At 36.1% G+C, this 13,675-nt stretch overlaps 10 pseudogenes; all 10 read right to left on the bottom strand.

The window, feature by feature from the left end:
• Nucleotides 1–524: 524 nt before the first annotated feature.
• Nucleotides 525–643, bottom strand: LOC145649764 (5S ribosomal RNA; annotated as a pseudogene).
• Nucleotides 644–1,748: 1,105 nt separating this feature from the next.
• On the bottom strand, nucleotides 1,749–1,867 carry LOC145649763 (5S ribosomal RNA; annotated as a pseudogene).
• A 1,105-nt stretch (nucleotides 1,868–2,972) lies between these two features.
• Nucleotides 2,973–3,091, bottom strand: LOC145648591 (5S ribosomal RNA; annotated as a pseudogene).
• Nucleotides 3,092–4,634: 1,543 nt separating this feature from the next.
• LOC145645528 (5S ribosomal RNA) lies at nucleotides 4,635–4,753 on the bottom strand (annotated as a pseudogene).
• A 1,105-nt stretch (nucleotides 4,754–5,858) lies between these two features.
• LOC145645517 (5S ribosomal RNA) lies at nucleotides 5,859–5,977 on the bottom strand (annotated as a pseudogene).
• A 1,106-nt stretch (nucleotides 5,978–7,083) lies between these two features.
• On the bottom strand, nucleotides 7,084–7,202 carry LOC145648590 (5S ribosomal RNA; annotated as a pseudogene).
• A 1,545-nt stretch (nucleotides 7,203–8,747) lies between these two features.
• On the bottom strand, nucleotides 8,748–8,866 carry LOC145649762 (5S ribosomal RNA; annotated as a pseudogene).
• Nucleotides 8,867–9,971: 1,105 nt separating this feature from the next.
• Nucleotides 9,972–10,090, bottom strand: LOC145649761 (5S ribosomal RNA; annotated as a pseudogene).
• Nucleotides 10,091–11,195: 1,105 nt separating this feature from the next.
• LOC145648589 (5S ribosomal RNA) lies at nucleotides 11,196–11,314 on the bottom strand (annotated as a pseudogene).
• Nucleotides 11,315–13,296: 1,982 nt separating this feature from the next.
• LOC145645506 (5S ribosomal RNA) lies at nucleotides 13,297–13,415 on the bottom strand (annotated as a pseudogene).
• Nucleotides 13,416–13,675: the final 260 nt, after the last annotated feature.

Raw genomic sequence — 13,675 nt, 5'->3', positions numbered from 1 at the left:
TGCTAACAGATAGTTTGAGTTAATTATTCACTGCACTTCAAATTTGAACATGATAGCTTGAACATAAATTAAAGGGATGCAATACAATCTTACAGCACCTGCTATTCCCTGGTACTAAAATATTTCTATTTAATCTGTACACTTCACATACAAGCTTGTCAGTTGCAGATTAAAGTAAAGTGATGCAACAAAAACTTACAGCATTTGCTATTCCCAGGTGCTAACAGATAGTTTTTTTAATTAATCACTGCACTTCACATCCTAGCATGTCATCTTGAAAGTAAATTAAAGTGATGCAAGAGAAGCTTACAGCATCTCGTAGTCCAAGGTGCTAACAGATAGATTTTTGAGGAATCACTGCACTTCACATTCAGGCATGTGAGTTGGAGAGTAAATGAAAGTGATGCAAAAAAAACTTACAGCATCTGCTATTCCCAGGTGCTAACAGATAGTTTTTTTTATTAATCACTGCACTTCACATTTGAGCATGTCAGCTTGAAAGTAAATTAAAGTGATGCAAGAAAAGCTTACAGCACCTGGTATTCCTAGGTAGGGTCCCACCTCAGTACTATTCAGGGCCAAACTTGCTTAGCTTCCAAGGTCAGATGAGATTGGGCGTTCTCAAGATGGTGTGGCCGTAAGCCTTAAACACTTACTCAAATTGCCTAATCATAGCAAATATGATCAAAGACCAATCTGACAATTTTTTTTATTAATCCCTGCACTTGACATTCTAGAATGTTATCTTGAATGTAATTAAATGATGCAATAAAAGCTTACAATACGGAGCTGGTATACGGAGGCACTAATTATTCACTGCACTTCAAATTTGAACATGATAGCTTGAACATAAATTAAAGGGATGCAAACAATCTTACAGCACCTGCTATTCCCTGGTACTAAAATATTTCTATTTAATCTGTACACTTCACATACAAGCTTGTCAGTTGCAGATTAAAGTAAAGTGATGCAACAAAAACTTACAGCATCTGCTATTCCCAGGTGCTAACAGATAGTTTTTTTAATTAATCACTGCATTTCACATCCTAGCATGTCATCTTGACAGTAAATTAAAGTGATGCAAGAGAAGCTTACAGCATCTCGTAGTCCAATGTGCTAACATATAGTTTTGTGATGAATCACTGCACTTCACATTCAGGCATGTGAGTTGGAGAGTAAATGAAAGTGATGCAAAAAAAACTTACAGCATCTGCTATTCCCAGGTGCTAACAGATAGTTTGAGTTAATTATTCACTGCACTTCAAATTTGAACATGATAGCTTGAACATAAATTAAAGGGATGCAATACAATCTTACAGCACCTGCTATTCCCTGGTACTAAAATATTTCTATTTAATCTGTACACTTCACATACAAGCTTGTCAGTTGCAGATTAAAGTAAAGTGATGCAACAAAAACTTACAGCATTTGCTATTCCCAGGTGCTAACAGATAGTTTTTTTAATTAATCACTGCACTTCACATCCTAGCATGTCATCTTGAAAGTAAATTAAAGTGATGCAAGAGAAGCTTACAGCATCTCGTAGTCCAAGGTGCTAACAGATAGATTTTTGAGGAATCACTGCACTTCACATTCAGGCATGTGAGTTGGAGAGTAAATGAAAGTGATGCAAAAAAAACTTACAGCATCTGCTATTCCCAGGTGCTAACAGATAGTTTTTTTTATTAATCACTGCACTTCACATTTGAGCATGTCAGCTTGAAAGTAAATTAAAGTGATGCAAGAAAAGCTTACAGCACCTGGTATTCCTAGGTAGGGTCCCACCTCAGTACTATTCAGGGCCAAACTTGCTTAGCTTCCAAGGTCAGATGAGATTGGGCGTTCTCAAGATGGTGTGGCCGTAAGCCTTAAACACTTACTCAAATTGCCTAATCATAGCAAATATGATCAAAGACCAATCTGACAATTTTTTTTATTAATCCCTGCACTTGACATTCTAGAATGTTATCTTGAATGTAATTAAATGATGCAATAAAAGCTTACAATACGGAGCTGGTATACGGAGGCACTAATTATTCACTGCACTTCAAATTTGAACATGATAGCTTGAACATAAATTAAAGGGATGCAAACAATCTTACAGCACCTGCTATTCCCTGGTACTAAAATATTTCTATTTAATCTGTACACTTCACATACAAGCTTGTCAGTTGCAGATTAAAGTAAAGTGATGCAACAAAAACTTACAGCATCTGCTATTCCCAGGTGCTAACAGATAGTTTTTTTAATTAATCACTGCATTTCACATCCTAGCATGTCATCTTGACAGTAAATTAAAGTGATGCAAGAGAAGCTTACAGCATCTCGTAGTCCAATGTGCTAACATATAGTTTTGTGATGAATCACTGCACTTCACATTCAGGCATGTGAGTTGGAGAGTAAATGAAAGTGATGCAAAAAAAACTTACAGCATCTGCTATTCCCAGGTGCTAACAGATAGTTTGAGTTAATTATTCACTGCACTTCAAATTTGAACATGATAGCTTGAACATAAATTAAAGGGATGCAATACAATCTTACAGCACCTGCTATTCCCTGGTACTAAAATATTTCTATTTAATCTGTACACTTCACATACAAGCTTGTCAGTTGCAGATTAAAGTAAAGTGATGCAACAAAAACTTACAGCATTTGCTATTCCCAGGTGCTAACAGATAGTTTTTTTAATTAATCACTGCACTTCACATCCTAGCATGTCATCTTGAAAGTAAATTAAAGTGATGCAAGAGAAGCTTACAGCATCTCGTAGTCCAAGGTGCTAACAGATAGATTTTTGAGGAATCACTGCACTTCACATTCAGGCATGTGAGTTGGAGAGTAAATGAAAGTGATGCAAAAAAAACTTACAGCATCTGCTATTCCCAGGTGCTAACAGATAGTTTTTTTTATTAATCACTGCACTTCACATTTGAGCATGTCAGCTTGAAAGTAAATTAAAGTGATGCAAGAAAAGCTTACAGCACCTGGTATTCCTAGGTAGGGTCCCACCTCAGTACTATTCAGGCCCAAACTTGCTTAGCTTCCAAGGTCAGAGGAGATTGGGCGTTCTCAAGCTGGTGTGGCCGTAAGCCTTAAACACTTACTCAAATTGCCTAATCATAGCAAATATGATCAAAGACCAATCTGACAATTTTTTTTATTAATCCCTGCACTTGACATTCTAGAATGTTATCTTGAATGTAATTAAATGATGCAATAAAAGCTTACAATACGGAGCTGGTATACGGAGGCACTAATTATTCACTGTACTTCAAATTTGAACATGATAGCTTGAACATAAATTAAAGGGATGCAAACAATCTTACAGCACCTGCTATTCCCTGGTACTAAAATATTTCTATTTAATCTGTACACTTCACATACAAGCTTGTCAGTTGCAGATTAAAGTAAAGTGATACAACAAAAACTTACAGCATCTGCTATTCCCAGGTGCTAACAGATAGTTTTTTTAATTAATCACTGCATTTCACATCCTAGCATGTCATCTTGACAGTAAATTAAAGTGATGCAAGAGAAGCTTACAACATCTCGTAGTCCAAGGTGCTAACATATAGTTTTTTGATGAATCACTGCACTTCACATTCAGGCATGTGAGTTGGAGAGTAAATGAAAGTGATGCAAAAAAAACTTACAGCATCTGCTATTCCCAGGTGCTAAAAGATAGTTTGAGTTAATTATTCACTGCACTTCAAATTTGAACATGATAGCTTGAACATAAATTAAAGGGATGCAATACAATCTTACAGCACCTGCTATTCCCTGGTACTAAAATATTTCTATTTAATCTGTACACTTCACATACAAGCTTGTCAGTTGCAGATTAAAGTAAAGTGATACAACAAAAACTTACAGCATCTGCTATTCCCAGGTGCTAACAGATAGTTTTTTTAATTAATCACTGCATTTCACATCCTAGCATGTCATCTTGACAGTAAATTAAAGTGATGCAAGAGAAGCTTACAACATCTCGTAGTCCAAGGTGCTAACATATAGTTTTTTGATGAATCACTGCACTTCACATTCAGGCATGTGAGTTGGAGAGTAAATGAAAGTGATGCAAAAAAAACTTACAGCATCTGCTATTCCCAGGTGCTAACAGATAGTTTGAGTTAATTATTCACTGCACTTCAAATTTGAACATGATAGCTTGAACATAAATTAAAGGGATGCAATACAATCTTACAGCACCTGCTATTCCCTGGTACTAAAATATTTCTATTTAATCTGTACACTTCACATACAAGCTTGTCAGTTGCAGATTAAAGTAAAGTGATGCAACAAAAACTTACAGCATTTGCTATTCCCAGGTGCTAACAGATATTTTTTTTAATTAATCACTGCACTTCACATCCTAGCATGTCATCTTGAAAGTAAATTAAAGTGATGCAAGAGAAGCTTACAGCATCTCGTAGTCCAAGGTGCTAACAGATAGATTTTTGAGGAATCACTGCACTTCACATTCAGGCATGTGAGTTGGAGAGAAATGAAAGTGATGCAAAAAAAACTTACAGCATCTGCTATTCCCAGGTGCTAACAGATAGTTTTTTTTATTAATCACTGCACTTCACATTTGAGCATGTCAGCTTGAAAGTAAATTAAAGTGATGCAAGAAAAGCTTACAGCACCTGGTATTCCTAGGTAGGGTCCCACCTCAGTACTATTCAGGCCCAAACTTGCTTAGCTTCCAAGGTCAGATGAGATTGGGCGTTCTCAAGCTGGTGTGGCCGTAAGCCTTAAACACTTACTCAAATTGCCTAATCATAGCAAATATGATCAAAGACCAATCTGACAATTTTTTTTATTAATCCCTGCACTTGACATTCTAGAATGTTATCTTGAATGTAATTAAATGATGCAATAAAAGCTTACAATACGGAGCTGGTATACTGAGGCACTAATTATTCACTGCACTTCAAATTTGAACATGATAGATTGAACATAAATTAAAGGGATGCAAACAATCTTACAGCACCTGCTATTCCCTGGTACTAAAATATTTCTATTTAATCTGTACACTTCACATACAAGCTTGTCAGTTGCAGATTAAAGTAAAGTGATGCAACAAAAACTTACAGCATCTGCTATTCCCAGGTGCTAACAGATAGTTTTTTTAATTAATCACTGCATTTCACATCCTAGCATGTCATCTTGACAGTAAATTAAAGTGATGCAAGAGAAGCTTACAGCATCTCGTAGTCCAATGTGCTAACATATAGTTTTTTGATGAATCACTGCACTTCACATTCAGGCATGTGAGTTGGAGAGTAAATGAAAGTGATGCAAAAAAAACTTACAGCATCTGCTATTCCCAGGTGCTAACAGATAGTTTGAGTTAATTATTCACTGCACTTCAAATTTGAACATGATAGCTTGAACATAAATTAAAGGGATGCAATACAATCTTACAGCACCTGCTATTCCCTGGTACTAAAATATTTCTATTTAATCTGTACACTTCACATACAAGCTTGTCAGTTGCAGATTAAAGTAAAGTGATGCAACAAAAACTTACAGCATTTGCTATTCCCAGGTGCTAACAGATAGTTTTTTTAATTAATCACTGCACTTCACATCCTAGCATGTCATCTTGAAAGTAAATTAAAGTGATGCAAGAGAAGCTTACAGCATCTCGTAGTCCAAGGTGCTAACAGATAGATTTTTGAGGAATCACTGCACTTCACATTCAGGCATGTGAGTTGGAGAGTAAATGAAAGTGATGCAAAAAAAACTTACAGCATCTGCTATTCCCAGGTGCTAACAGATAGTTTTTTTTATTAATCACTGCACTTCACATTTGAGCATGTCAGCTTGAAAGTAAATTAAAGTGATGCAAGAAAAGCTTACAGCACCTGGTATTCCTAGGTAGGGTCCCACCTCAGTACTATTCAGGCCCAAACTTGCTTAGCTTCCAAGGTCAGATGAGATTGGGCGTTCTCAAGCTGGTGTGGCCGTAAGCCTTAAACACTTACTCAAATTGCCTAATCATAGCAAATATGATCAAAGACCAATCTGACAATTTTTTTTATTAATCCCTGCACTTGACATTCTAGAATGTTATCTTGAATGTAATTAAATGATGCAATAAAAGCTTACAATACGGAGCTGGTATACGGAGGCACTAATTATTCACTGCACTTCAAATTTGAACATGATAGCTTGAACATAAATTAAAGGGATGCAAACAATCTTACAGCACCTGCTATTCCCTGGTACTAAAATATTTCTATTTAATCTGTACACTTCACATACAAGCTTGTCAGTTGCAGATTAAAGTAAAGTGATGCAACAAAAACTTACAGCATCTGCTATTCCCAGGTGCTAACAGATAGTTTTTTTAATTAATCACTGCATTTCACATCCTAGCATGTCATCTTGACAGTAAATTAAAGTGATGCAAGAGAAGCTTACAGCATCTCGTAGTCCAATGTGCTAACATATAGTTTTTTGATGAATCACTGCACTTCACATTCAGGCATGTGAGTTGGAGAGTAAATGAAAGGTATGCAAAAAAAACTTACAGCATCTGCTATTCCCAGGTGCTAACAGATAGTTTGAGTTAATTATTCACTGCACTTCAAATTTGAACATGATAGCTTGAACATAAATTAAAGGGATGCAATACAATCTTACAGCACCTGCTATTCCCTGGTACTAAAATATTTCTATTTAATCTGTACACTTCACATACAAGCTTGTCAGTTGCAGATTAAAGTAAAGTGATGCAACAAAAACTTACAGCATTTGCTATTCCCAGGTGCTAACAGATAGTTTTTTTTAATTAATCACTGCACTTCACATCCTAGCATGTCATCTTGAAAGTAAATTAAAGTGATGCAAGAGAAGCTTACAGCATCTCGTAGTCCAAGGTGCTAACAGATAGATTTTTGAGGAATCACTGCACTTCACATTCAGGCATGTGAGTTGGAGAGTAAATGAAAGTGATGCAAAAAAAACTTACAGCATCTGCTATTCCCAGGTGCTAACAGATAGTTTTTTTTATTAATCACTGCACTTCACATTTGAGCATGTCAGCTTGAAAGTAAATTAAAGTGATGCAAGAAAAGCTTACAGCACCTGGTATTCCTAGGTAGGGTCCCACCTCAGTACTATTCAGGCCCAAACTTGCTTAGCTTCCAAGGTCAGAGGAGATTGGGCGTTCTCAAGCTGGTGTGGCCGTAAGCCTTAAACACTTACTCAAATTGCCTAATCATAGCAAATATGATCAAAGACCAATCTGACAATTTTTTTTATTAATCCCTGCACTTGACATTCTAGAATGTTATCTTGAATGTAATTAAATGATGCAATAAAAGCTTACAATACGGAGCTGGTATACGGAGGCACTAATTATTCACTGCACTTCAAATTTGAACATGATAGCTTGAACATAAATTAAAGGGATGCAAACAATCTTACAGCACCTGCTATTCCCTGGTACTAAAATATTTCTATTTAATCTGTACACTTCACATACAAGCTTGTCAGTTGCAGATTAAAGTAAAGTGATGCAACAAAAACTTACAGCATCTGCTATTCCCAGGTGCTAACAGATAGTTTTTTTAATTAATCACTGCATTTCACATCCTAGCATGTCATCTTGACAGTAAATTAAAGTGATGCAAGAGAAGCTTACAGCATCTCGTAGTCCAATGTGCTAACATATAGTTTTGTGATGAATCACTGCACTTCACATTCAGGCATGTGAGTTGGAGAGTAAATGAAAGTGATGCAAAAAAAAACTTACAGCATCTGCTATTCCCAGGTGCTAACAGATAGTTTGAGTTAATTATTCATTGCACTTCAAATTTGAACATGATAGCTTGAACATAAATTAAAGGGATGCAATACAATCTTACAGCACCTGATATTCCCTGGTACTAAAATATTTCTATTTAATCTGTACACTTCACATACAAGCTTGTCAGTTGCAGATTAAAGTAAAGTGATGCAACAAAAACTTACAGCATCTGCTATTCCCAGGTGCTAACAGATAGTTTTTTTAATTAATCACTGCATTTCACATCCTAGCATGTCATCTTGACAGTAAATTAAAGTGATGCAAGAGAAGCTTACAGCATCTCGTAGTCCAATGTGCTAACATATAGTTTTTTGATGAATCACTGCACTTCACATTCAGGCATGTGAGTTGGAGAGTAAATGAAAGTGATGCAAAAAAAACTTACAGCATCTGCTATTCCCAGGTGCTAACAGATAGTTTGAGTTAATTATTCACTGCACTTCAAATTTGAACATGATAGCTTGAACATAAATTAAAGGGATGCAATACAATCTTACAGCACCTGCTATTCCCTGGTACTAAAATATTTCTATTTAATCTGTACACTTCACATACAAGCTTGTCAGTTGCAGATTAAAGTAAAGTGATGCAACAAAAACTTACAGCATTTGCTATTCCCAGGTGCTAACAGATAGTTTTTTTAATTAATCACTGCACTTCACATCCTAGCATGTCATCTTGAAAGTAAATTAAAGTGATGCAAGAGAAGCTTACAGCATCTCGTAGTCCAAGGTGCTAACAGATAGATTTTTGAGGAATCACTGCACTTCACATTCAGGCATGTGAGTTGGAGAGTAAATGAAAGTGATGCAAAAAAAACTTACAGCATCTGCTATTCCCAGGTGCTAACAGATAGTTTTTTTTATTAATCACTGCACTTCACATTTGAGCATGTCAGCTTGAAAGTAAATTAAAGTGATGCAAGAAAAGCTTACAGCACCTGGTATTCCTAGGTAGGGTCCCACCTCAGTACTATTCAGGGCCAAACTTGCTTAGCTTCCAAGGTCAGATGAGATTGGGCGTTCTCAAGATGGTGTGGCCGTAAGCCTTAAACACTTACTCAAATTGCCTAATCATAGCAAATATGATCAAAGACCAATCTGACAATTTTTTTTATTAATCCCTGCACTTGACATTCTAGAATGTTATCTTGAATGTAATTAAATGATGCAATAAAAGCTTACAATACGGAGCTGGTATACGGAGGCACTAATTATTCACTGCACTTCAAATTTGAACATGATAGCTTGAACATAAATTAAAGGGATGCAAACAATCTTACAGCACCTGCTATTCCCTGGTACTAAAATATTTCTATTTAATCTGTACACTTCACATACAAGCTTGTCAGTTGCAGATTAAAGTAAAGTGATGCAACAAAAACTTACAGCATCTGCTATTCCCAGGTGCTAACAGATAGTTTTTTTAATTAATCACTGCATTTCACATCCTAGCATGTCATCTTGACAGTAAATTAAAGTGATGCAAGAGAAGCTTACAGCATCTCGTAGTCCAATGTGCTAACATATAGTTTTGTGATGAATCACTGCACTTCACATTCAGGCATGTGAGTTGGAGAGTAAATGAAAGTGATGCAAAAAAAACTTACAGCATCTGCTATTCCCAGGTGCTAACAGATAGTTTGAGTTAATTATTCACTGCACTTCAAATTTGAACATGATAGCTTGAACATAAATTAAAGGGATGCAATACAATCTTACAGCACCTGCTATTCCCTGGTACTAAAATATTTCTATTTAATCTGTACACTTCACATACAAGCTTGTCAGTTGCAGATTAAAGTAAAGTGATGCAACAAAAACTTACAGCATTTGCTATTCCCAGGTGCTAACAGATAGTTTTTTTAATTAATCACTGCACTTCACATCCTAGCATGTCATCTTGAAAGTAAATTAAAGTGATGCAAGAGAAGCTTACAGCATCTCGTAGTCCAAGGTGCTAACAGATAGATTTTTGAGGAATCACTGCACTTCACATTCAGGCATGTGAGTTGGAGAGTAAATGAAAGTGATGCAAAAAAAACTTACAGCATCTGCTATTCCCAGGTGCTAACAGATAGTTTTTTTTATTAATCACTGCACTTCACATTTGAGCATGTCAGCTTGAAAGTAAATTAAAGTGATGCAAGAAAAGCTTACAGCACCTGGTATTCCTAGGTAGGGTCCCACCTCAGTACTATTCAGGGCCAAACTTGCTTAGCTTCCAAGGTCAGATGAGATTGGGCGTTCTCAAGATGGTGTGGCCGTAAGCCTTAAACACTTACTCAAATTGCCTAATCATAGCAAATATGATCAAAGACCAATCTGACAATTTTTTTTATTAATCCCTGCACTTGACATTCTAGAATGTTATCTTGAATGTAATTAAATGATGCAATACAAGCTTACAATACGGAGCTGGTATACGGAGGCACTAATTATTCACTGCACTTCAAATTTGAACATGATAGCTTGAACATAAATTAAAGGGATGCAAACAATCTTACAGCACCTGCTATTCCCTGGTACTAAAATATTTCTATTTAATCTGTACACTTCACATACAAGCTTGTCAGTTGCAGATTAAAGTAAAGTGATGCAACAAAAACTTACAGCATCTGCTATTCCCAGGTGCTAACAGATAGTTTTTTTAATTAATCACTGCATTTCACATCCTAGCATGTCATCTTGACAGTAAATTAAAGTGATGCAAGAGAAGCTTACAGCATCTCGTAGTCCAATGTGCTAACATATAGTTTTGTGATGAATCACTGCACTTCACATTCAGGCATGTGAGTTGGAGAGTAAATGAAAGTGATGCAAAAAAAACTTACAGCATCTGCTATTCCCAGGTGCTAACAGATAGTTTGAGTTAATTATTCACTGCACTTCAAATTTGAACATGATAGCTTGAACATAAATTAAAGGGATGCAATACAATCTTACAGCACCTGCTATTCCCTGGTACTAAAATATTTCTATTTAATCTGTACACTTCACATACAAGCTTGTCAGTTGCAGATTAAAGTAAAGTGATGCAACAAAAACTTACAGCATTTGCTATTCCCAGGTGCTAACAGATAGTTTTTTTAATTAATCACTGCACTTCACATCCTAGCATGTCATCTTGAAAGTAAATTAAAGTGATGCAAGAGAAGCTTACAGCATCTCGTAGTCCAAGGTGCTAACAGATAGATTTTTGAGGAATCACTGCACTTCACATTCAGGCATGTGAGTTGGAGAGTAAATGAAAGTGATGCAAAAAAAACTTACAGCATCTGCTATTCCCAGGTGCTAACAGATAGTTTTTTTTATTAATCACTGCACTTCACATTTGAGCATGTCAGCTTGAAAGTAAATTAAAGTGATGCAAGAAAAGCTTACAGCACCTGGTATTCCTAGGTAGGGTCCCACCTCAGTACTATTCAGGCCCAAACTTGCTTAGCTTCCAAGGTCAGAGGAGATTGGGCGTTCTCAAGCTGGTGTGGCCGTAAGCCTTAAACACTTACTCAAATTGCCTAATCATAGCAAATATGATCAAAGACCAATCTGACAATTTTTTTTATTAATCCCTGCACTTGACATTCTAGAATGTTATCTTGAATGTAATTAAATGATGCAATAAAAGCTTACAATACGGAGCTGGTATACGGAGGCACTAATTATTCACTGTACTTCAAATTTGAACATGATAGCTTGAACATAAATTAAAGGGATGCAAACAATCTTACAGCACCTGCTATTCCCTGGTACTAAAATATTTCTATTTAATCTGTACACTTCACATACAAGCTTGTCAGTTGCAGATTAAAGTAAAGTGATGCAACAAAAACTTACAGCATCTGCTATTCCCAGGTGCTAACAGATAGTTTTTTTAATTAATCACTGCATTTCACATCCTAGCATGTCATCTTGACAGTTAATTAAAGTGATGCAAGAGAAGCTTACAGCATCTCGTAGTCCAATGTGCTAACATATAGTTTTTTGATGAATCACTGCACTTCACATTCAGGCATGTGAGTTGGAGAGTAAATGAAAGTGATGCAAAAAAAACTTACAGCATCTGCTATTCCCAGGTGCTAACAGATAGTTTGAGTTAATTATTCACTGCACTTCAAATTTGAACATGATAGCTTGAACATAAATTAAAGGGATGCAATACAATCTTACAGCACCTGCTATTCCCTGGTACTAAAATATTTCTATTTAATCTGTACACTTCACATACAAGCTTGTCAGTTGCAGATTAAAGTAAAGTGATACAACAAAAACTTACAGCATCTGCTATTCCCAGGTGCTAACAGATAGTTTTTTTAATTAATCACTGCATTTCACATCCTAGCATGTCATCTTGACAGTAAATTAAAGTGATGCAAGAGAAGCTTACAACATCTCGTAGTCCAAGGTGCTAACATATAGTTTTTTGATGAATCACTGCACTTCACATTCAGGCATGTGAGTTGGAGAGTAAATGAAAGTGATGCAAAAAAAACTTACAGCATCTGCTATTCCCAGGTGCTAAAAGATAGTTTGAGTTAATTATTCACTGCACTTCAAATTTGAACATGATAGCTTGAACATAAATTAAAGGGATGCAATACAATCTTACAGCACCTGCTATTCCCTGGTACTAAAATATTTCTATTTAATCTGTACACTTCACATACAAGCTTGTCAGTTGCAGATTAAAGTAAAGTGATACAACAAAAACTTACAGCATCTGCTATTCCCAGGTGCTAACAGATAGTTTTTTTAATTAATCACTGCATTTCACATCCTAGCATGTCATCTTGACAGTAAATTAAAGTGATGCAAGAGAAGCTTACAACATCTCGTAGTCCAAGGTGCTAACATATAGTTTTTTGATGAATCACTGCACTTCACATTCAGGCATGTGAGTTGGAGAGTAAATGAAAGTGATGCAAAAAAAACTTACAGCATCTGCTATTCCCAGGTGCTAACAGATAGTTTGAGTTAATTATTCACTGCACTTCAAATTTGAACATGATAGCTTGAACATAAATTAAAGGGATGCAATACAATCTTACAGCACCTGCTATTCCCTGGTACTAAAATATTTCTATTTAATCTGTACACTTCACATACAAGCTTGTCAGTTGCAGATTAAAGTAAAGTGATGCAACAAAAACTTACAGCATTTGCTATTCCCAGGTGCTAACAGATATTTTTTTTAATTAATCACTGCACTTCACATCCTAGCATGTCATCTTGAAAGTAAATTAAAGTGATGCAAGAGAAGCTTACAGCATCTCGTAGTCCAAGGTGCTAACAGATAGATTTTTGAGGAATCACTGCACTTCACATTCAGGCATGTGAGTTGGAGAGAAATGAAAGTGATGCAAAAAAAACTTACAGCATCTGCTATTCCCAGGTGCTAACAGATAGTTTTTTTTATTAATCACTGCACTTCACATTTGAGCATGTCAGCTTGAAAGTAAATTAAAGTGATGCAAGAAAAGCTTACAGCACCTGGTATTCCTAGGTAGGGTCCCACCTCAGTACTATTCAGGCCCAAACTTGCTTAGCTTCCAAGGTCAGATGAGATTGGGCGTTCTCAAGCTGGTGTGGCCGTAAGCCTTAAACACTTACTCAAATTGCCTAATCATAGCAAATATGATCAAAGACCAATCTGACAATTTTTTTTATTAATCCCTGCACTTGACATTCTAGAATGTTATCTTGAATGTAATTAAATGATGCAATAAAAGCTTACAATACGGAGCTGGTATACTGAGGCACTAATTATTCACTGCACTTCAAATTTGAACATGATAGATTGAACATAAATTAAAGGGATGCAAACAATCTTACAGCACCTGCTATTCCCTGGTACTAA

Source organism: Electrophorus electricus, chromosome 13, assembly GCF_041902795.1.
Source record: "Electrophorus electricus isolate QZ-2024a chromosome 13, ASM4190279v1, whole genome shotgun sequence".
In the NCBI taxonomy this organism is placed as follows: domain Eukaryota; kingdom Metazoa; phylum Chordata; class Actinopteri; order Gymnotiformes; family Gymnotidae; genus Electrophorus; species Electrophorus electricus.
The sequence above is the reverse complement of the archived record's forward strand: the minus strand, read 5'-3'. Positions and strand labels throughout refer to the sequence as shown.